The following is a 24975-nucleotide window of genomic DNA, read 5'->3' as shown; positions in this document are numbered from 1 at the left end:
CAGCTCACTGCAACCTCCGCCTCCCGGGTTCAAGAAAATTCTCCTGCCTCAGTCTCCCAAGTAGCTGGGACTACAGGCGCCCACCACCATACCCAGCTAATTTTTGTATTTTTAGTAGAGACGGGGTTTCACCATGTTGGCCAGGATGGTCGCGATCTCTTGACCACGTGATCTACCTGCCTGGGCACAGGTAAGTTTTAAAGAGAAAAATGTGGAGGAATCAGGATATTGGGGCACTACTCAGGGAAATACTGAATCTTCCTGGTGTTGGCAAAAGGTCACCTGGTGTGGGGTTAAAGAAAAAAGGGGCACAGAAAGAGAATTTGTTTCCTAACATGAATAGCATGTCTCCTTCAAAATGTAGATTTCTGGCAAAATTCCCAAAAGCACATTCTTGCAATGCTGTGCATACTTCCATAAATGGCCCTTGCCTGTGTTGTTTCAGTCAGTCCTTGGATACAGCAAGAAGAAGTCGAGCCTCCCAAGTACTGTCACTGTCAAGTTCCTTCTCTCTGCCAGACCTTCCCACAGCCCCAGATGGTGTAGCTTCTCCCTCCCTCTCATTTCCTGAGCAGGTGGGAGAAAGGAAAGAGTTAGAAAAGAGGCAAGAAGCATAGAATTTGCCAGTACTAACCCTGGCTCTCACCCACCCATCCAGCATGGCTGGTGCCAAACTGGCAGTAGATGTGTAAGTGGTTGAAGTAGCCCCAGGCCCATGCCTCCCTGGTGCCCCTGCAGGTACCACCTACTTCCTACCTACCTCAGGCTACCAGCTCCAATGGGGGTATCATTCCATTGACATAAATGATTAATTATACACAGAAGTAATGCTCCTCTTGGTGACCCCGGTGATCACATTAATGGGAGCATTTCAGGAGAGAATTTGAAGGAAGAAGCATCATGCTTTCTGAATCACTCATTTATTCATTTCATTAAACAAATACTTATTGAGAATCTATGACGTACCAGGAACTACTTTTTTTTTTTTTTTTTTTTTTTTTTTAGATGGAGTCTCGCTCTGTCACCCAGGCTGGTGGAGTGCAGTGGCACGATCTCAGATCACTGCAACCTCCACCTCGCTTGTTCAAGCAATTCTCCTGCCTCAGTCTCCCAAGTAGCTGGGATTACAGGCACATGCCACCACACTCAACTAATTTTTTTTTTTTTTTTTTTTTTTTAGTAGAGACAGGGTTTCACCATGTTGGCTAGGCTGGTTTTGAACTCCTGACCTCAAGTGATCCACCCACCTCAGCCTCCCAAAGTGCTAGGATTATAGGCACAAGCCACTGTGCCCAGCCACCAGGGACTATTCTTGGTGATGAAGATAAAATAGTGAACTGCTATTTTCATGGAATTTTATTCTAGTGGAAAAAATGAATAAACAAAGTAATAAATATACAAGCTCATGACCTATGATAAAAAAGTGCTATAAAGAAAAATAAATCTGGATAAGGGTAGTTAGAGAGGAAGGGATTGCTAATTTAGGAAGAGTTGTCAGGGAAGTTTTCACTGAGGAAGTAGAGGCAGCAGCGAGCCAAGTGAAATTGGAGGGAACATTATACCCCAGCTCAAGGGGAAAAACAGGAGACAATCATTCTTGGCATGTTTGAGGATAAGGAAGACTGTGTGGCTGGAACAGAATGAACAAGCAAAAGAGTTACAGGCAATGAAGCTGGTGAAGGAAACTTGGGCTAGATAAGAATTTTGTATTATATGTAGTTTTAGGACGATGGGAAGCTATTGGCGGATTTTTGTGCAGAAGAGTGGTATGAAGTGATTTGTATTTTTAAGAGGTGATTAAGGCAGAAAGAATGTAAGAAGGCAGGTGAGGGAGCAAGGAGACCAGTTGATCCAGGTGAGAGATGAAGGTGGCCTGAACCAGAGTGATAGTGGTGGAGGTGGGAGAAGTGGGAAGGCTGTAGATAGATTTTGAAATTTAGAGCCTTCGTCTCATTTTGTGGCTGTGTCAAGGAAACTTCTGATGACTGTGTTACTTGCCATTGGCTCACCTGTGATGTCAGTCATGCAACTGAGATCGATAGTTCCCAGGAGCTCACCTTCACCTGGCTCTCTCTGCAACACCAAAGTAGCCTCTGCAGGCAGGTACACCCAGGAGTACACGCTGGAGGCATTTTTATGCCAAGAGCAACCCTCGCCCAACAGGGGACTGGAGCTAGAGGGCTAAACGTTCCAACCTCCTGTCTTTCAGGTGGAAGATTCTAGAAGGCATTCCACGTACTTCTCAAAGATCCGCCTACACTGGTGACCTTGGACACACCCCCTCATGTTGACTTGTACTCCTTCCCTGTTTCACTCTCCTGACTCTCTCCCGCTATCCCCTCAATTCCTTGCCTGAGTCTCTGCTTTGAAGGAACTCAACAAAGATAGGGCATTTCCCACTCTACCTATTCCTTACTTCCCATAGTTCTCTCTTTATGCCCAAGGTTGTTGAGGAAAACTTCCAGGAGACACATTCAGGGAAAACATCCAGTCTATCATTTTCTTTCAAGGATCTATGGGGTTTACAACCAGAAACAGACCTTCCAACCCTCAAATTCTCCAAAATAGCCATCATCCATCCCCACTTCAAAGATCGACATCTACAGCCTAGTTTGTGAAAATTCAATTGAAAACCAATTGTGCATTAAAGGGGAAAATAATCAGAGACCTCTTCCCGGCAGGAGAATACAGGATACTATAAACAAGGTATAGTCTCCAAATACATAGATGGCTTTGTAATGGACCTGGATGGACACATTGCAGAGTTTATAAACAATAAAAAGACAGCGATGCAGCTGAGTGATAATTCAGCTGAGAGATAATATCCTTCAATGCAACTTGGCAAGAATCACTTCAAGTGCATTGGCTGGTAGGATCTGAATGTTCTTTATTAGAAATGATTATAGATTAAAGAGATATGAGACAAGTGAGTAACACAAAGCAGAAGAAATCCTTAAATCAAAATGGACATTTTAATAACTACACTTTAAATAAATCCCCCTCTGAAGTTTTCTAATGTTTAACAGCTGCAAATAAATATGACACTGGGAGAAGCTAATCAAAAAGTTTAATAATGCAGGAAACAAAAGAGCAAAAAAGAAACTGAAACATCACATCTTCAGCCCCTTTAGGCTTCTAGCGTCTCCCCCTCTCTGGTGCTACCATATCCCCAGCACCGCAACACCCCAAGCTAAAACCCTGTGGAGCCAAACGGCCTGGGTTTGAATCTCAGCTCCATCATGGTTCATCTCTGTGTGCCTGGGCAAGTGTCTTAGCCTTCCAAGCCTTAGTGCTCATGGCTATAAAATGGGACTAAGCCACCTGATAGGGTTGTTGCAAGAGTTAAGTGGGCTAATACATATGAAGGCAGAGTAAATACTCAATAAAATATCAGCTATTGCTTTACTATTACTATCTTGCTAAAGGAGCAGAAGAGAGCTAGAGGCAAAAAAGAAAACAGATCGAAACAATAGAAAATAGAGGGAAAGGGAGCCTTAGAGGCAACTGAAAGTTTGCTAAGTCACAACAATGTTCAGGCAGTGCACCCAGGAAGGCTGACTAACTGGCCTGGGTTTAGATGGGTCGATGCCCCACTTAGTTAATAAATTATGACTATCACTCCTACCTTGGCTTTTGAATTACTCAACCACAGAGAATCCACAGGATGTAAATCTTTACAATCCTTTAAGAAATCAATATGGTAACACATATCAAAGGCTATACTGTATAGCTGTAAACACTGTATCCCACTCCTGGGAATTTATTCAAATACAATTGAATATGGGGTTGATAACCTCCGCACAGTCGAAGATCCACATGTAACTTTTTTTTTCCTTGGTAGTGTAACTGTCACCAAACCATGTATAACTTTTTCTTAACTTTTATTTTAGGTTCAGGGGTACACGTACAAGTTTGTTATATAGGTAAACTCAAATCATAGGGGTTTGTTGTCAGATTATTTCATCACCCAGGTGTAAGCCTAGGTATTACACCTGGTTGTTTTATTAGTTATAATAATAACTAATAGTTCTTATTAGTTAGTTATTTTTCCTGCTTCTCTTCCGTCTCCTACTCTTCACCCCCTGGTAGGCCCCAGTGTCTGTTGTTCCTCTCTTTGTGTCCATGTATTATCATTTAGCTCCACTTGTAAGTAGGACTATGCAGTATTTGGTTCTCTGTTCCTGCGTTAGTTTGCTAAGGATGATGGCCTCCAGGTCCATTCATGTTCCTGCAAAGAACATGATCTTGTTCTTTTTTTATGGATGCATAGTATTCCATAGTGTATATGTCCCACATTTTCTTTATTCAGTCTACCACTGATGGGCATTTAAGTTGATTCCATGTCTTCACTATTGTGAATAGTGCTGCAATAGACATACACTTGTATTTGTCTTTATGATAGAACGATCTCTATTCCTTTGGGTATATACCCAGTAATGGGATTGCTGGGTCAAACAGTAGTTCTGTTTTTAGCTCCTCAAGGAATCGCTACACTGCTTTTCACAATGGTTGAACTAATTTGCACTCCCACCAACAGTGTATAAGTGTTTCCTTTTCTCTGCAACCTCGCCAGCATCTGTTATTTTTTAACTTTTTAATAATAGCCATTCTGACCGGTATGGGATAGTATCTCATTGTAGTTTTGATTTGTATTTCTCTAAAGATCAGTGATTAAGCTTTGCTTCATATACTTGTTAGATGCATGTATGTCTTCTTTTGAAAAGCATCTGTTCATGTCCTTTGGCCACTTTTTAATGGGGTTTTTCGGTTTTCTCTTGTAAATTTGTTTAAGTTCCTTATAGATGCTAGATATTAGACCTTTGTCACATGCATAGTTTGCAAATATTTTCTCCTATTCTGTAGGTGGTCTGTTTACTCTGCTGATAGTCTTTCACTGTGCAGAAGCTCTTAAGTTTGAGTATATCCCATTTGTCAATTTTTGCTTTTGTTGCAGTTGTTTTTGGTGTCTTCCTCATTAAATCTTTGCCAGTTCTGATGTCTAGAATGGAAGTGCCTAGGTTGTCTTCCAGGGTTTTTATAGTTTTACATTTAAGTCTTTAATCCATTTTGAGTTGATTTTTGTAGATGGTGTAAAGAAGGGGTCCAGCTTTAATCTTCTGCATGGTTAGCTAGTGATACCAGCACCATTTATTGAGTAGGGAGTCCTTTCCCCGTTGCTTGTTTTTGTCAGCTTTGTCAAAGATCAGATGGTTGTAAGTGTGTGGCCTTGTTTCCGGGCTCTCTATTCTGTACCATTGGTCTATGTGTCTGTTTTTGTACCAGTACCATACCATTTTGGCTCCCATAGTCCTGTAATACAGTTTGAAGTCAGGTAGTATGATGCCTCCATCTTTGTTGTTTGCTTAGGACTACCTTGGCTATTTGGGAGTTTTGTGGTTCCATATGAATTTTAAAATAGTTTTTTTCTAGTTTTGTGAAAAATGTCACTGGTAGTTTGATAGGAAAATCATTGACTCCATAAAATGCTTTGGACAGTATGGCCATTTTTATGATATTGATTCTTTCTATGAGCATGAAATGTTTTTCCATTTAAGTCATCTCTGATTTCTTTGAGAAGTGTTTTGTGATTCTCATTGTTGAGTTCTTTCATCTCCCTGGTTAGCTGTATTCCTAGGTATTTTGTTCTTTTTATGGCAATTGTGAATGGCATTGCCTTTCTGATTTGGCTTTTGGTTTGGCTGTTATCAGTGTATAGGAATGCTAGTAATTTTTGTATGTTGATTTTGTATCCTGAAACTTTGCTGAAGTTGTTTATCAGCTGAAGGAACTTTTGAGATGAAAACTATGGGGTTTTCTAGATATAGAATCATGTCATATGCAAACAGGGGTAGTTTGACTTCCCATCTTCCTATTTGGCCCTTTCTTTCTTTCCTTTGCCTGATTGCTCTGGCCAGAACTTTCAATACTCTGTCGAATAGGAATGATGAGAGAGGACATCCTTGCCTTGCGCTGGTTTTCAAGGGGAATGCTTCCAGCTTTTGACCATTATTTATGATGTTGGCTGTGAGTTTGTCATAGATAGCTCTAGTTATTTTAAGGTATGTTCCTTTAGTTCCTGGTTTATTAAGAGTTTTTAACATTAAGAAATGTTAAAATTCATTGAAAGCTTTTTCTGTATCTATTGAGATAATTATGTGATTTTTGTGTTTGGTTCTGTTTATGTGATGAACCACATTTATTGATTTTTATAGGTTGAAACAACCTTGCATCCCAGGGATGAAGCCTACTTGGTCATGGTGGATTAGCTTTTTGATGCACTGCTGGATTTGGTTTGCAAGTATTTTGTTGAGGATTTTTGCATCATGTTCATCAAGGATACTGGCCTGAAGTTTTTTCATTTTTTTGTTGTGTCTCTGCCAGGTTTTGGTATCAGGGTGATGCTGGTCTCACAGAATGAGCTGGGGAGGAGTCCATCCTCCTCAACTTTTTAAAAGTAGTTTTAGTAGGAATGGTACCAGCTCTTCTTTGTACATCTGGTAGAATTAGGCTCTGAATCCATTTGGTCCTGGGAATTTTTTTATTGTTAAGCTATTTATTACTGATTCAATTTTGGAGTTCATTATTGATCTGTTCAGGGAACCAATTTCTTTCTGGTTCCATCTTGGGAGGGTGTATGTGTCCAGGAATTTATCATTTCCAAATTTTCTAGTTTATGTGCATAGGGGTCTTCATAGTAGTCTTTGATGATTATTTATATTTTGTGTGGTCAGTGGTAACATCCTCTTTGTCATTTCTGATTGTGTTTATTTTGATCTTTTCTATTTTCTTCTTTATTAATCTAGCTAGTGACCTACCAATCATCAATTTTTTCAAAAAAATCAATTTCTAGATTTGTCAATCTTTTGAAAGGTTTTCATATCTCATTATCCTTCAATTCAACTCTGATTTTGGTTACTTCTTGTCTTCTGTTAGATTGGGGTTGGTTTGCTCTTGCTCCTCTAGTTCTTTTAGTTGTGACGTTAGGTTGTTAAATTCAGATCTTTCTAACCTTTTGATGTGGGCATTTACTGCTATAAATTTCTCTTTTACCATTGCCTTAGCTGTGTCCCAGAGATTCTGGTATGCTGCATCTTTGTTCTTATTAGTTTCAAAGAACTTCTTGATTTCTGCCTTAATTTCATTATTTACCCAAAAGTCATTAAGGAGCAGACTGTTTAATTTCCTTGTAATTACATGATTTTGAGAAACTTTTTTAGTCTTGATTTTATTTTTATTGCATTGTGGTCCAAGGGTGTGTTTGGTATGATATCAGTTCTTTCGCATTTGCTAAGGATTGTTTTATGTTCAATTGTGTGGTTGATTTTGTAGTGTGTGACATATAGCAATGAGAAGAATGTATATTCTGTTGTTTTGGGGTGAGAGTTCTGTAGAGGTCTATTAGATCCATTTGGTCCAATGTTGAGTTCAGGTACTGAACATCTTTGTTAATTTTCTGCCTTGATGATCTGTCTAATACTGTCAGTGGAGTGTTAAAGTCTCCCACTATTACTGTGTGGGAGTCTCAGTCTCTTTGTAGGTCTCTAAGAACTTGCTTTACGAATCTGGTGCTCCTGTGTTGAGTGCATGTATATTTAGAATAGTCAGGTCTTCTTGTTAAATTGAACCTTTTACCATTATGGAATACCTTTCTTTGTCTTTTTTAAATCATTGTTGGCTTAAAGTCTGCTTGTCTGAAATTAGGATTACAACCCCTGCTTTTTTCTGATTTCCATTCGCTTGGCAGATTTTCCTCTACCCTTTTATTTTGAGCCTATGGGTGTCACTGCATATGAGATGGGTCTCTTGAAGACAGCATACTATTGGGTATTTTCTTTTTTATCCAGCTTGCCACTCTGTCCCTTTCAAATGGGGCATTTAGCACGTTTACATTCAATGTTAGTATTAGTATGTGTTGATTTGATCCTGTAATTACATTTTTAGCTGGGTATTATGCTGGCTTGTTTGTGTGGTTGCTTCATATTGTCACTGGTCTGTGTACTTCAGTGTGTTTTTGCATTGGCTAGTAACAGTCTTTTCTTTCCATATTTAGTGCTCCTTTCAAGATCTCTTATAAGGCAAGTCTGGTGGTAATGAACTCCCTCAGCATTTTCTTATCAGAAAGAATCTTATTTCTCCTTCACTTAGGAAGCTTAGTTTAGCTAGACATAAAATTCTTGGTTGAAGATCTTTTTTCTTTAAGAATGTTGAATATTGACCCCCAATCTCTTCTGGCTTGGAGAATTTCTGCTGAGACATCTGCTGTTAGTCTAGTCTAGTGGGATTCCCTTTGTAGGTAACCTGCCCTTTCTCTCTAGCTGCCTTTAACATTCTTTCTTCTATTTCCACTTTGGGAAAATTGGATGATTATGTGTATTGGTGATGATCTTCTTATGTAGAATCTTGCAGAGATTCTCAATATTTCCTGAATTTGACTGTTGGCATTTCTAGCAAGGTTGTGAAACTTTTCATGGACAATATCCCAAAATATGTTTTCTAACTTGTTTGCTTTCTCCCCTTTCCTTTCAAGTGATGCCAGTGATTTGTAAATTTGGCCTCTTTACAATCCCATATTTCTCAAAGGTTTTGTTTCTTTTCATTCTTTTTAATTTTTGTCTGTCTTATTTGAGAACCAGTCTTGAAGATCTGAGATTCTTTCCTTAGCTTGTTCTATTCTGCTGTTAATATTTGCGTTTGCATTGTGAAATCTTACGTGTTTTTTCAGCTCTATTAGATCAGTTAGGGTTTTTTATACTGGCTACTTCATCTGCCAACATCTGTATCATTTTGTTGTGATTCTTTATTTCCTTGGAATGAGTTTTGCCATTCTCCTGAATCTCAGTGATCTTCATTCCTATCCATATTCCAAATTCTATTTCTGTCATTTTAACCAACTCAGCCTGGTTAAGAACCCTTGTTGAAGGACTAGAGTGGCTCTTTCAACGACATAAGACACTCCAGCCATTTGAGTTGCCATTCTTGTGTTGGTTCTTCCTCATCTCTGCCTGTGAGTGTATCTTTAACTGCTGGGCTGCTTCTGATTGAAGTGGTAAGATGGGCAGGATGGTTGTGCTGGAGCTCCAGGTCAGGTGATCCTGCCCAGTGAGGAGAATTGAGGACTGGGACCTGCATGGAGAAAAGTCTGGCCACTTTTCTGTGAGGTGGGTGCTCTGTGCTAGGGGTCTGGACCAGCCCTTGGTCTCATGGATTCTCTGGAGCCTGGAGACTGCAAAGATAGCAACCTTCCCCTCCCACTGGGAGCTCTGTCCCAGGGAGTCACAGAGCTACTATAGGCTCAACTGTTGCAGCAGGGGGGTTGCTGGAGACCCAGGCCAGGAGGACCTGTCCAGCGAGGAGATATGGGATCAGGGACCCACATAACAAACAGTCTGGCCACTGTTCCATAGGACTACTGCAGTATTCTGAGGGTTCACTCCAGTTCCTAGTCACCTCTAATTTTCCCATACCTGAAGGTATCAGTGGTGAAGGCTACAAAACAGCAAGATGGAGGCCTGCTCCTCCATCCCAGGAAGGTACAGCCCCATTGCCAGGCCAAACACACTGGTGGGGGTGACTGGGGACCCTGGTTAGAAGGTCCCACCCAGTGAGGAGAAGCAGGATCGGGGGCCTGCATTAAAAAGCAGTCTGGACACTTTTCTGTAGAGCAGCTGTGCTATGATGGGGGTCTACTCCAACCCCCAGTTACCTCAGACTCTCCAAACCCAAAGTCAATAATGGCTAAGCCTTCAAAACAGCAAAGATGGAGGTCCACCCCTCCCTCTGGGAGCTCCATGTCAGGGAGGTTTGGAACTGCTATTAGCTGGTGATATGGTTTGGCTGTGTCCCTAACTCAAGTCTCATCTTGTATTGTAGTTCCCATAATCCCCACACACCGTGGAAGGGACCCAATAGGAGGTAACTGAATCATGGGGGCAATTACTTCCATGCTATTCTCATGATAGTGAGGGAGTTCTTTTGAGATCTGATAGTTTTATAAGAGGCTTTTTACCTTTTGCTTGACACTTCTCCTTCCTGCCACCATGTGAAGAAGGACGTGTTTGCTTTACCTTCTGTCATGATTGTAAGTTTCCTGAGGTTTCCCCATACCTGCAGAACTATGAGTCAATTAAACCTCTTTTCTTTATAAACTATGCAATCTTGGGCAGTTCTGTATAGCAGTGTGACAACAGACTAAAATAGTAGATTGGTACCACAGGGAGTGGGGTGCTGCTATAAAGATACTCGAAAATGTGGAAGCAACTTTGGAACTGGGTTACAGACAGAGGTTGGAACAGTTTGGAGGGCTCAGAAGAAGATGGAAAAATGTGGGAAAGTTTGGAACTTCCTACAGACTTGGAGGGCTCAGAAGACAGAAAGATGTGGAAAAGTTTACAACTTCCTGGAGACTTGTTGAATGGTTTTGACCAAAATGCTGACAGCAATATGGACAATAAAGTCCAGGCTGAAGTGGCCTCAGATGTAGATGAGGAACTCATTGGGAACTGGAGCAAAGGTGACTCTTGTTATGATTTAGCAAAGAGACTGGTGACATTTTGTTCCTGCCCTAGAGACATGTGGAACTTTGAACTTGAGGTAAATTGTTTAGGGTAACTGGCACAAGAAATTTCTTAGCAGCAAAACATTTAAGATGAAGCAGGGTGGCTGTGAGCAGTGGCTCATGCCTATAATCCCAGCACTTTGGGAAGCCAAGGTGGGCGGATCACTTGAGGTCAGGAGTTCAAGACCAGCCTGGTCAACATGGCAAAACTCCATCTCTACTAAAAATACAAAAATTAGCCAGGCGTGGTGGCACGTGCCTGTAATCCCAGCTACTCGGGAGACTGAGGCACGAGAGTTGATTGAACCTGAGAGGTGGAGGTTGCAATGAGATCACACCACTGCACTCAAGCCTGGGTGGTGACAGGATGAGACTCTGCCAAAAAAAAAAAAAAAAAAAAAAAAAAGATAAAGCAGAACATAAAAGTTTGGAAAATGTGTAGCCTGATGATGCAATAGAAAAGAAAAACCCATTTTCTGGGGAGAGATTCAAGCCCCAAGCTGATGCAGCTTCCACATGTTGTTGAGCCTGAAGGTACACAGAAGTAAAGAATTGAGGTTTGGGAATGTCCACCTAGATTTCAGAGAATGTATAGAAATGCCTGGATGTCCATGCAGAAGGTTGCTGCAGGATTGGAGCCCACATGGAGAACTTCTGCTAGGGCAGTGTGGAAGGGAAACGTGGGGTCGGAGTCACCACACAGAGTCTCCACTGGGGCACTGCCTAGTGGAGTTGTAAGAAGAGGACCACTGTCCTCCAGACCCCAGAATGATAGATCCACCAACAGTTTGCATCATGCACCTGGAAAAGCTGCAGATATTCAATGCCAGTCCATGAAAGCAGCTGGGAGTGGTGGTGAATCCTGCAAACCTATAGGGGCAGAGCTGCCCAAGGCTATGGGAGCCCACCTCTTGCATCAGCATGACCTGGATGTGAGACATGGAGTCAAAGGAGACAATTTCGAAGCTTTAAGATTTGACTGCCCCGCCGGATTTGAGACTTGCATGGGGCCTGTAGTACCTTCATTTTGGCCAATTTCTCCCATTTGGAATGGGTATGTTTACCCAATGCTGTACCCCCATTTTATCTAGGAAGTAACTAACTTGCTTTTGATTTTACAGGCTCATAGACAGAAGGAACTTGCTTTGTCTCAGATGAGACTTTGGACTTGGACTTTTTGGTTAATGCTGGAATGAGCTAAGAATGTGAGGGACTGTTGGAAAGGCATGATTGTGTTTTGAAATGTGAGGACATGAGATTTGGGAGGGGCCAGTGGGGGGATGATATGGTTTGTCTGTGTCCTCACCCAAATCTCATCTTGAATTATAGTTCCCATAATCTCCATGTGTCATGAGAGGGACCTGGTAGGACATAATTGAATCATGGGGGTGAGTACCTCCATGCTGTTCTTATGACAGTGAGGGAGTTCTCATGGGATCTGATGGTTTTATAAAGGGCTTTTCTCCTTTTGCTCAGCACTACTCCTTCCTGCCACCATGTGAAGAAGGACGTGTTTGTTTCCCCTTCTGCCATGATTGTAACTTTCCTGAGGTTTCCCCATCCCTGCAGAACTGTGAGTCAGTTAAACCTCTTTCCTTTATAAACTACTCAGTCTCAGGGAATTCTTTATAGTGCATGAGAATGGACTAATACAGCTGGAAAACACTGGCAGGGTGGTTGTAAACCTTGGTTGGGAGATTTTGCCTAGTGAAAAGCAACAAGATCTGGTACCTGTGTGAAAGAGCAGTCTGGCAGCCTCTTGATAGAGCTGCTACACTGTGCTGGGGGACTGCTCCAGTCCCTAATCACCTCGGATTCCCCAGAGCCCAAAGGTATCAATGGTTAAAATTGTGAAACAGAAAAGATGGCGCCCCACCCCTCCCTCTGGATATTCCATCTTGGGGAGGTGTAACATTGCTACTTGTGGCTGGCTGGAGTTCCAAGCCAGTGGGTCTCATCATGTGAGGTGCTGTGGAAGCAGGATCTGTGGAAGCAGGGCCTGCACACTGTCACTGCTCAGCACCCTGGATTCAGCCTCTTTCCTAGGGATATATATAGGGGTCTAACCTCCCACTTTGCCAGAGTTGCAGCTGCTTATGCTGGGAAGCCTGAGTATATAAAACCCCTGGAGCTTTGAGTGTGCCTGAGTAGTTTCTCTGACAAGACTCTACATAGCTCTCTGTATCAGACTGAAGGCCCTGGTGGAGTGACCTGAGGATTGAAAAGATCCATGGGAGAAGCAGGGGTCCCTGGGGTCACTCACTGCTTCCCTGGGCAGGGGAGATTTCCCTGGCTCCACATCACTCCTGGGTGGGCAATTGTCCTGCCTCACTCTTCTCCATTCACCATGGGTTAAGTTGTTTTCTTGATGAATCCCAATGCATATACAGGAGCATTAATTTGCCCTTTCTATTTCTCTCCATGAGAGCAGGGCACACTAGCTGCTTCTAGTCCACCATCTTGGCCATCTCCCCAATGTATAACTCTTGACCCCTCAAAAACTTAACTACTGATAGCACACTGTTGATTGGAAGCCTTACCAATAATATAAACAGTTAATTAGTATGTATTTTATATGCTATGAGTATTATATATTGCATCATTACAATACAGTAAGCTAGTAAGGAAATGCTGTTAAGAAAGTAATAAGAAAGAAAATGTATTTACTATTCATTAAGGAGAAGTGGATCATCATAAAGGTTTTCATCCCTGTCTTCTTCAGATTGAGTAGGCTAAGGAGGAAGAGGAACAGGAGGGGTTGGTTTTGCTGTCTGGGGTGCTGGAAACTGAAGAAAATTCACAAATAAGTGGACCTGTGCAGTTCAAATCCGTGTTGTTCAAGGGCCAACTGTACAAGAGAAGCAGCAGCTGTGGACACAGAGATGCTCGCGGAGGTGCTATCTATGAAGGCAAAATACCACAAGCAACATCAAAAGTGCAGGAATACAGGAATAATTAAATGAGTTATCATGCACTTCCTCAGAGGAAGCACAATCACAATTCTTATGAAAAACAGAAACCACTAGAAATGTGAAGTGTTTATGGCATAAGTTTCAGCAAAAAGGGTAGCATAGAAAATTGAGAGCATATTCTGATATGATTTATAAATTATATATGAATAGGAATTATAGAATACACAAGAATAGGTAGAATTACTGAATTTTTTCAAAACTGTTTGGAATATTTCTTATATATATATACTAGTACATATATAGAAGTATTAATATAAGTACATATATGTACATATATATACCTCTGCCTCCTGGGTTCAAGCTATTCTCCTGCCTCAGCCTTCCGAGTTGCTGGAATGACAGGCACCTGCCACCACACCTGGCTAATTTTTTATATTTTTAGTAGAGACCTGGCCATGTTGGCCAGGCTGGTCTCAAACTCCTGGCCTCAGGTGATCCTCCTGCCTCAGTCTCCCAAAGTGCTGGGATTACAGGCATGAGCCACCATGCCGGCCTGGAATGCTTACAATATTTTAATAGTTAAAAGTGGCAAAGGGTTGGGGAGAGAATGGCCCTCCCAAAACTCCATGCTGAGAAAAAAAGGGATAATGTATCTAAATAACCTGCCAGAGTTCTGTTTTTGCCACAGACATCATTAACCCACTGGGGGCTTTTGTGCAAATTAGGAAAAGTAGCCCCTCTCAAAGTATGCTCTTCCTAGAATGCAGACATTTCCTTTGTCTGGAGCTCTCTTCAGAGCCTTGATGTCTTCCACAGGAGGCTCGTGAATATAGGATTCTTCGAGGAATATGTTGGCAGAATTGCCAAGAAGGCAGCTATTGTAGACCCGAAGATTAACTACTTTAGGCAGTATGCAGATGAGAACTAGGACAATGAGTTGAATAAACAAATATGAGTCATATAAAAGCTGAATTATATGGCATGATACAGTGGCCCCTGATCTTTTTTGGCACCAGGGACTGGTTTCATGGGAGACAGTTTTTCCACAGATCAGGGAGGTTTTGGGGTGAAACTGTTCCACCTCAGATCATCAGGCCTTATTAGATTCTCATAAGGAGCGTGCAACCTAGATTCCTCATATGCACAGTTCACAATAGGGTTTGCATGGCTGTGAGAATCTAATGCCACTGCTGATCTGACAGGAGGTGGAGCTCAGGCAGTAATGCTCGCTCACCAGCTGCTCACTTCCTGCTGTATGGCCAGGTTCCTAACAGACCACGGACCAGTACAGGTCTATGGCCCAGGGTTGGGGAACTCTGATATAATAGAAATTAGATCTCTCTCCCCCTGACATCAGCAAGTTATATACTTTCTAAGCATTACTCTCCTGCCTACTGAAAACTATATTTAGACTAAACCAAGAAAGATACTGCACTAAAGGTCTCACAAAAAGATACAAGTCTCAGAGGTAGAAGAAAGTAAATTTGCCCCACTAGGCTGTCTATTCCTCCACCAGACACAGTACCATTGCAGGCCTGTGATGAAGGGGTGAAGACAAGGGTCCATGGTGCTGCAGTAGGCCCCAGAGTCCGGAGTCCTGGGTCCCTTGCAGGGCAGACCCTTGTTAGCTTCCTTCATGTCTGCATGCATCAAAGGAACCTAGCATGGACCTCAGGCAGCTCACAAGATGGGCTGTGTCTTTCCATGGGGACTACGGATATGTGAAAGCATTCAGGAGCACATAAAACATGTTCTCTAAGAGGGAGCCTTTGTATTCAGCTCCCTGTGGTCAGGGATGGCATTTTTGGAGCCAAGCTCCAAAAATATTTGAAGAGTCAAACCACCCCAGCATACTAAAGAGAAATGAGAAAAGGTAGTTTCTGCTCTGGGTGAAGAATCAGTGAGAAAGTTCCTCCTCCCTACCTTGGTTCCTATACATCCTAGTCCCATCAGACTTTGCTGATAAGTTTTCTTTGACACATGTGGGAAACATTTTCACTAGAGGTTAAAGGAAGCTGGTTTGGGACTGAAGCAAACAGCTATGCAAGGTCATATCGAGTTCAGTGCAGAATGTCACATCTCAAATGTTCTTTCCACATCCTTCTGCTGGGGCAGTGGCCTCTACTGAACCTGAAGGTGTGATTTCTCTTGGGTGACATGGAGTGCATGCCTGGCAACGCCTCAAGAGCTGCAGGGCAGAGTGACACAGCCCCAGGGAGTGGCTACCTTCACTAGGAAGCAGGTTTCTAAAACCAGCATTTCAGGATCCTCCAGGCATCCCTTTGGCCGGCTCACCTCCAGCTTCTGTGTCCTATAGCACAGTATTTACTGACAGGGAGAGCCCCTCTGCCAGCCAAACCTGCACAGTGCCCCAAGCATAGGACAAGTGGGTGACCAAGGGCTATGTTACAGGCCCCTTTCCAGCAGCCAAAGGACACACGTCCCAAATTTGATGGGGTTTTTGCCCTTGGTACACATAGACTTTCAATTTTCTGGAGTAACTCCCCCTTTTGTTATGGTTTGGTAAACAAAAGGCAGTCATCAGGAAGCTACTAATACAAATGTCACCATGCACATCACCCTGCCGAAAACCACCAGCGGCCTGTTCAAATGCCACAGGATATTGAGAAAATGATGAGGAGGCACTGGAGACAAAAAAGCCTAGCTTCTCCTCTTCCTGGTCATGCTGCAGACAGCTTACTGTCTTGGCAGCCCTCCAACTCTGCTTCCTTTTCTAGAAGCTCTAGGTACCCAGGCTGCAAAGCTATGCCTGCCTGTCTGCTCATTCCAAGCACGTTTGCACTCTGCTTTGAAGGGGGCAGCCATAAATAAAGCACAGGCTGGGGATTCCTGGACAGGCTTAGCATAATCACAGCCCTTCCTTTGAAAGAAGGAACCGTATTCTGAGATGTGCCTGTGACTGGTGGTTTAACTTTAAATCTGTCACCGGTAGCTGGCCAAAAGGTTTTATTCTTTGTAACCCCCAGTTTGGTAGACAAGCCTTTTTCAAAATGGAAATGTCTCCCTGATCCGCTGACAGGCAGTTTGGAGATGGTATGCTGACGCCAGTCAAAGCACGCTGTGGTGTTCTATTCTTCTTGCCGTGGTGCAGGCTACGTCCTCTGCCCCAAGGAACATCCACTCAAGGCCAAGTCCAACTCTCTAAGATTCAGATCAGATCCCTTCATTTAACGAAAATAGATTAAGCACTCCCTTTGTGAGCCTGAGAGACGTGCTCTGTGCCATCATTGAACTATCAGTCTGCCAGGGAAGATGACAATTAACAGTGATATGTGTACAGCCTACGGATGTATCTGCTATGGCAGTAACTTCATCTGAGTAGGAGTTAGAAGGTGACAGAAGGATTTCACTTCTCCCCAAATCCTTCCTGGCTTTCCCTGGGCACTATGATTGCTCCCTTCTTGTGTTTTGTCAAAGGCACATATCCCATCTGCTCACTGTGTGATATTTCTACACGTTGCCTGCCTCCCATCCCCCTCACCCTTGCCATTTTATTAAGAGGCCTTCAAGGTCACGGACTGTCCTATGAAATAATTATCTGTCAAATGTTCAACAATTGAAATAAATAAATTTCGGAAAATTTTTTTGCTCTGAAAAGCAACTGTTGTCTGCCTAATACTAAGTGATCAATAGGTTTTTAAAATCTCTGAGTAATCTCAGCAGTGACAGTGTATTTGACTATATGGAACGAGCACACAGATCCATGTGGGCGAGCAGGTGAACAAAAGCAACAGTAGTAGTTAACGCAAGGATGAGTTAATGGAGGCAATGGGGTGAGGGAAAGAGGGTAGGATGTCTTCACAGCCACTGAATCGGAGGTTAAAACAGCCAGCAGCAAGGGATAGGGCAGAGGCAAATATCAGGGCAGATTTCACCCTAGTGTTTCTGAATTATTTGCATTCAAATAAGGAGGCAATTTACTGAAATTGTGTGGAAGTTATTTCAATGCCGCAAAGATATTTAAAATTGTATTAACTCATTTGTACAGAATGCTGAATACTACATCTTGATAGCAATTAGCAATACAGATAGCATAACTCAATACAGTTATGATATGATCAGTTGCAAATATCCTAAAACATTCTCAAATGTTAACGTATAAATGAATTACCTGGGTATCTTGATAAAATTCAAATTCTGACTTAGTAGTGGGTTGTGATTCTGTATTTCACACAAGTTCCAAGGTTCCATTGGTCCACACATCTCACTTTGAGTAGTCCCCACTAAAAGGTCAGGAGAACAAGTTGTGATTTTGACAGAAGGCACTATTTCTCTTCTTTTAAAATTGTATTTATCTATTACATATTTTCAAACTGTGAAATTAATGGTCATTATGGTGAATTTGGGAACTGTAAAACATACTGTGAAAAAATATCATCTTCAATCTCAACATCCAGAGATAATCAGTATAAATATTTTGACGTGTTTTCTTCTAATCCCTTTTTCTTTTGCATTTTACTCGCCACAATTTTTCTACCTTGATACTGTTTCTTTTCAAACTGTAGACGTTCCACATGTTGTTATTTGAAAAATATGGTTTGTATCATCCCATACATTCAAGTCCCCCAGAGCACAGAAGTTAAAGAAAGAGTACCTGCCCTTGTTTTCTAGTGAAAGAAAATAGTAAATACACAATCAGGTAATACATAAGATTGAACAGATAAAATTCTGATTTTGAAGCACTTTATAATATTCTATTTTACAGCTGATTATAATAAAGTTAACCAATCTTTTCTTCAGACATTCAAATGATTTCCTTTCTTTTGTTCTGACATATACATGTATGTTTTAAATATATAGACTGTGGAAAATCCTTGCAGCCCAATTTTTGCATAGTCCTCTGATGATTTCCTTCAAATAAATGACTGTAAGTGAAATTTCTGGGTCATAGGGTGTGTAAGCTTTTAATACATATTGTCAAATGGGACCCCAGACATGTTGTACCCATTCCTGCTCTTACCAGCAATCAGGAAGGAGTCTGGAAAGCTTCACCACATCTTCACCAGCATTGGGCATTATGTGTTTTTACATTTGTCAGGTTATTTTTGTTTACATTCCCTTTCTGCTTATGAGGTTAAGTATTTTCATGTGTATATAAGCCATTTGATATTTTCCTTTGTGACGTATCTGTTTATTTTCCTTTGTGATGTATCTGTTTATTTTCCTTTGTGATGTATCTGTTTATTTTCCTTTGTGACGTATCTGTTTATTTTCCTTTGTGACCTATCTGTTCCTTTTGCCCATGCTGCCTTGGGAGCGTTTTCCTCTTATTAATTTATAACTGCTCTTTATGGATTAAATATATTAACCATTTGCTATACATTTTGTAAGTAGCTTTCTACTTTGTTGTTTGTCTTTTAATTTTCTCTTTTTTAAAATTCTACAGAGTTTTGAACTTTTAAGTAGGTCATAGCTATTGATCTTGTCCACTGTGAATTTGTCTTCTGTTTCTGTATTAGACATCGACTTCCCTGCAACCAGATGAGAATGATATGGATTTATGTTTCTTCCTAGTTTTGTTACATTATGCATATATGGAAAAGGTATAAGGCAGGGTCGTAAGAAAATTCTCCTTTCCAGTGATACAGTTTTCTAAAACCGGGTTGTGCTGCAGGTTTGCCCCCAGAAAACCAGGAACAGGAAAACACTGAAGGTTGACATACCTTTCGGGATAATAATATGAGTTTGAGAAGGCAGCGTTTTTTGGTTTGGATCCGTTACATGCACACTTCTCCATAGGAAAGAGACGCTAGTGTCTTTCACCTATGCTTGGTATGTATGATAGACAGAATAATGACCCCTCCAAAGATGTCACAGGCTAATCCCTGAAACCTGTGAATACATTACCTTCCCTGGCAAAAGGAACTTTGCAGACGTGATTGAGTTATAGATCTTGAGAAGACAGATTATTGTGGATTATCCAGGTGGGTTCAAAGTAATCATAATGGCTCTCATAATAGGGAGGGAAGAGGGTCAGAATCAGAAAGAGAGGTCATGGAAAATGAAAGCAGAGGTCAGATAAATTTTAAGATGGCCTACTACTCACTTTCAAGGTGGAGAAAGGGCTATGGGCCAAGGAATATAGGTGGCCTCTGGAAGCTGGAAGGAAACAGACTCTTCTCTAAAACTCAGCCCTGCTGACACCTCAGTTTTAGGACATCTGACCTCCAGAATGGTAAGCCTCTAAGTCTGTGGTACCATAATTTGTTACAAACGCAATAGGAAACTAATATAGGATCATCAGAGTACAAGTCCAATCTCTACAGAAGTTCCTGAATATGATTGCTTCCCAGCCTGTGTCCAATTCAACTGACTACCACCCGGATAACAGGATTAATTTCATCATCAATGCAAGGTCCCAGAGTACTGATAAACCTTACCCAGAATGAGACAGTTGGAGTTGTTGCCTAAAAGTAAAAGGGCATGGGGTAGGAACTTGAGGCTTTGGGTTCTTCTCCTTCAATTAGCCCAGATTCTCTTACGAATCCTCAGAATATTTCATTCTAATTAGTTTTTAATAAGGACAAAAGCAGCACTACCTTTTAGGATTATTGTGAGGATTAAATGAGTTAATACATACATGTATATCCCTCAAAACATTGCCTGGCACATAGAAAGCATTCAGTAGGTGTTAGCTATTGTTGCTATTTGTATTAGAGTTCTCCAGAGAAAAACAGAACTAAGAGGGTGTGTGTGTATGTGTGTGTGTGTGTGTGTATGTGTGTGTATACAGAGACTGTATTTTAAGAAATTGGCTCACATAATTCTGGAGCTGGAAAATTCAACATATGCAGGACAGGCCAGCAGGCTAGAGACCCAGGGAGGAGCTGATGTTACAGTCTCAAGTCCAAAGGCAGTCTGGAGGCAGAATTTCTTCTTGCTCAAGGGAACTAGGTCTTTTCTCCTAAGGCCTGATTGGCTGAAGCCCACCCACATTATGAAGGATAATCTGTTTTCCTCAAAGTCTACTAATTTAAATTCACATCTGAAAAATATTTTCACAGCAACATCTACGCTGGTGTTTGACCGAACATCTCAGCACCATAGCCCAGCCAAGCTGACACCTAAAATTAATTATCACGCCATCTTTTGTTTGTTTCCTATCTTATTTCAATGGCTACAACTTCCAGGAAAATATTTAAAAGTGAAGATAATACTATTAAATAATACTAAATAGTGAAGGTCACATATTCTTAACATATTTCCAGTTCTAATGTGAACACTCTACTACAGTATGTCTCCAGTGACTATTTGTATAAGTACTGTTAAGGAAGTACTCTCTTTTCCTACTTTACAATATTTTTTAATCAGAAATGTGTATCATCTGCTAAGATGATTATGTAATTTTTTTCTTTTGTCATTTTGAAATGACATATTTTCTTTATAGATTTCCCATTAATAAACCATTCCTTACATCTCTATGGTAAACCTTACTTGCTCTGATTATAGTTTTTAAGATTTCAATTTAATTATTTAATTTAATGTAAGGTATTAAGAATTTAATTTCAAAGTATTTCTGCTCATTTTAAATTTGTCTTCCTAAGTCAGTGTCAGTTGCATCCGAAGAGTTTTGTGTTTTTAATAGTTCTGGCAGAGAGTTTGTTTGATGGTTTTTGTCAAAATGTTATACGATGGTTTTAGTTTTGCTCACTTCATAAGTGAATTGGTAAGTATTCCATCTTTCTCTGTGCCATGTAGCTATTTATGAAGCATGGGATTAAACATTTTCTCAGTAGCAAGATATACAGACTCTCCGATCACAAAAGCAGTTTGGTGTCTCCTTCGCTTGCAGATTTCCCTTCATCAATTCAATATTGACATTATATAAATTCATTATTGCACCAAATGTTAATTCAATATTATGCTTAAAAAGTACCTACACTTACCTTAAAGAACACACATTACTTTTTACTTTGTCTTTTGGATCTCATATCTACCTTCTCTCACTTTCTATAAACTTTCCCTTAAAAAACAAAAACACTTTCCCTAGCCTGAATAACCAGCTGTTATTCAAGAGGGGTGGCCAATAGAACCTGGGTCTCCTGATGAGCCACTCTGCGTTAGGAATCAATCCCGAATTCTTTGACAAGTGGTCACTTTCTTCTTCAAAAACATCCCTGTCCCCAGCTTCTCCTACATCAAGGCCAGCTTAGGCCTCCTGGGTCTGTGCTTCATGTGGTTGCCTACAAAACAAACTCAAACAAACAAAAATAAAAAAACATGTGTGGCCACTTCTGGCTGAAGGAAAAGTTCAGTTTTGGCCTTGGGTGGTCTTAGTGAGGACAGTCCAGAGTTCAGAGCTTGTCTTCAGGGGACTGAGCTGCCACTGAGAAAAAGCCCTCAGTGGCTTCTGTTTCAAAGTGAGGCTGGCAGATGGAACAGCCAATTCTGACTCAGAAGTTAAAAGCCTGCCCCACTGCACCACACGCTGCCCCTTCACAGCAGATGGCTGAGATGACGATCTCCTGTGTTCCCAGACTCCAGAGAGGCTGCAAGCCAACTGCAACATTGCTCCCATACCCACGAAGGCCAGGCTTTTACACGTACTGCTTCTTTATATTCAATTCTCATTTTGCTTTCTGGTGAGGGATTTTTCAACAGTCAAACAACTGAAAATTATTTTCATGAGCCAGCACTGTCCAAACAGGGGTCTGGGAGGACAGTGCTGTCTCACAGATGTCAAGAGGCATTCCAAGAAAAAAAAAAAAAAGGTTCTGTCTTCAAATCAATGTGAGAAGAGCTGTGTTAAATAAAATAGTTTCTTCACTACATATTGATGTTCTCTGTGACCTCTGAAACCTTTATTTCACAGTACACCTATTAATATTTCCAAATACACTATTGTTGGGTAGAATATATTTGGGAGAAAATTATCTTAGGTAATCATCATTATTATCATCACCTATAATTACTGAGTGCCTACTAGGTATTAAGGACTGTGTTAGGCATTTTACATGCTATGTCTCATTTAATCCTTGCAAGATCCCTAGGAAGTGGAAATTACTGTCTTCATTGCACAGTGGCATAGAGAGGTTAAGTAATAAGCTCACAACGAGAGCACTAATAAATCATCAATCTTAATTTGCACCCAGGCCTGTCTGATTCTAAAGTCTATGTGCTTAATCACTAAGCTACAATTTTTATAGCTTTACTGTAATTTGAAGTACATTCTTCCCTTGGTATCCACAGGGAACTGGTTCCAGGACACTGTGCTGATACCAAAATCTGCAGAAGTTCAAGGCCCTCCATATCTGCAGGTTCAAGACCAAGTGTATTTACCTTATTAAATGATACATTGTATTCTATTATCAATACATACTTGGAACAATCATACCTTCTCATTCTCTGAGAGCCAGCCCAGCAGATGCTTCTGTCAGCAAGCATAGCCATGCTGTGTAGCAGCCACTACTGACCAATGAGAGCTGAACTGAGCACATGTGGTCATGCATGTTTTTTTTTCCTTGCAGCTTCTTTCTGACATAAAAGTGTGTCAAGAAGTGTCTAAGTGATGGTGCCAGACCTTCTGCAAGGGCACAACAAAGGACGGCAAGCTGAATGTTAAACTGCAAGTTTGATAGCATCCGTTGAGTGGAGGAAATGAAGGATAAAGATTAGCAGGTAATTAGAAGTTGGTAGCAGTCCTTTGGCAAATGAAGGGCATCACTGTGACCTGAGAGAAGTGACCAGTCATTGTGTGAAACTCTGGCCAGAGGTTTGTCATGACCTCAGAGGATTTAAAGAGCTAGTGCCAAATAATTTGCTGGAAATTCATCTCCACAGGGACCATTCCACAAACGGCTGTGATGGTTCCTACTTTGGGATCGCATCTCCTGCGCTCATGAGACAGCCTTGTGCTACCTCTTAACAGCTTCCACGGGCCTCTGTCCAGTAACCAGCCTTCTTCCAGCACTGTTGCAACACAACCTTCTGCACATAGAGAGGAGAAGCTTACCATTATACAATTTTGCATGTCAAGGGAGGATGGCCTATTAGCAGAACCAACTCAGAGTTACCATCTTACTCAGCCAAGGTATGACAGCGTGTTTTGTGAGAAGCATGCTCAGTTGAGAAATTTTCTATCTTGAGAAATCCAAGAAATAAAAAATTCCACACCTGAAAGATAGTTTGAAGTAACCCTACTCCTACAAGCTCCTCCGTGAAGGTGTTCTCGCATCCTTTCCATTCAAAAAAGTTAGGAATTTTCCACAGGTATGTTAGCTTTTATTACATAACAATCCACCCCAATGCTAGTGACTTAAGTCAACTACTATTTATTATTTATGACGAGTCTACAGATCAGCTAGGCAGTTCTGCTGACTTGGACTAGACTGAACTGGTCTTGGCTGGGCATGCTCATGCATTTGTGGTTAGCTGGGCAACTGTCTGGAGGCCACCTCATCTAGAATGGCCCCATTTGGGACAGCTCATCTCTGCCCCATGTGGTCCCCTCTCCTCTAGCAAGCTAGTCTAGGTTTGTTCTTAATGAACAATCACTTTTAAAGCTTCTGGTTGTGTCACATTTGCTGACACTCCATTGGCCTAAGCAAGTCTCATAGATGAGTTCAAGGTCAAACTTGGCAGGAACAAAAAAGTTTCAGGGGAAAGGCAAGGATACAGGAGGCCATTAAAGGGGACTATTTATGCTATTAATCAATGTCCCAGATCTGAAGTTCACCACAAGAATTAGCAGATGGTAGGCATTATAATACATCAAAATATATACTATCTATACTATAAAAGGTACTACAATAGGTCAAAAATATCTCGACTTTAATTTGACTCCTATGGTGATTAGAATTATAAAAGGGGGCTAGGTCAGAGGTAAGAAGAATCATACTAATCTAGGCCCTTCAGTGATTCACAATTTCAGAATTAGCCCAAAACCCAGTTCATGACACTGAAATGCCTTTGTACAATTTTGTTCAACTAAAAGAACGCAGCACTGAAAGGGATCAGGATATGCCATCTTCAAAATATGTGACTTTGGCATAAGGATTTTCATCCTTATTTCAAATGCACTTGAAATTCAACAGATGCAGAAAGAAGCCTTCTCGGAACTTCCCTTATCTGACTAAAAGAAGAAATTTGTATCTGGGAAATGAGGCTGCCATAAATTCCCTCATTGGGGTGGATCTGATGCCAGGAGAGAGACCTTGAGTAAACTTATCATAAATCCTTTCCACAGGGAGGTTTTATCACCCTGAAGGAGATGGAAAGATGGCTCAGACTGTAGATACAATATTAGCAAAACCTTTCTCTCTGATTTGTCCTCCCAAAAACCCATTTTTCTTTCTTTTAAAATACCTATTTGTCCTTCCCATAGAAGCCTTTTCTCCCACTTTCCTTTCTCCTACTAAGTTAGGTTTATAAGCCCCAAATTCTAATCATCCCTTTGACTAACTCATCACTGAGCATTCCTGCATGTATGAGCATTACATGCATAAATAAACTTCTTCTCCTGTTAATTTTCCTTTTTTCAGTTTAATT

At 41.2% G+C, this 24975-nt stretch overlaps 1 long non-coding RNA gene across 1 annotated transcript in view; it reads right to left on the bottom strand.

Moving 5' to 3' along the window:
* Positions 1-24975, bottom strand: part of LOC126930992 (uncharacterized) — a 110488-nt gene that overhangs the window by 50188 nt on the left and 35325 nt on the right. Inside the window, exon 3 of the long non-coding RNA XR_007717757.1 lies at positions 17600-17711. This is a non-coding gene — a long non-coding RNA (uncharacterized LOC126930992). The remainder of the gene's footprint in view (positions 1-17599; positions 17712-24975) is intronic.

Source organism: Macaca thibetana, chromosome 11 (assembly GCF_024542745.1).
Source record: "Macaca thibetana thibetana isolate TM-01 chromosome 11, ASM2454274v1, whole genome shotgun sequence".
Classification (NCBI taxonomy): Eukaryota; Metazoa; Chordata; class Mammalia; order Primates; family Cercopithecidae; genus Macaca; species Macaca thibetana.
Note: the sequence above shows the minus strand (reverse complement) of the source record. Positions and strands in the feature narration are given on the sequence as shown.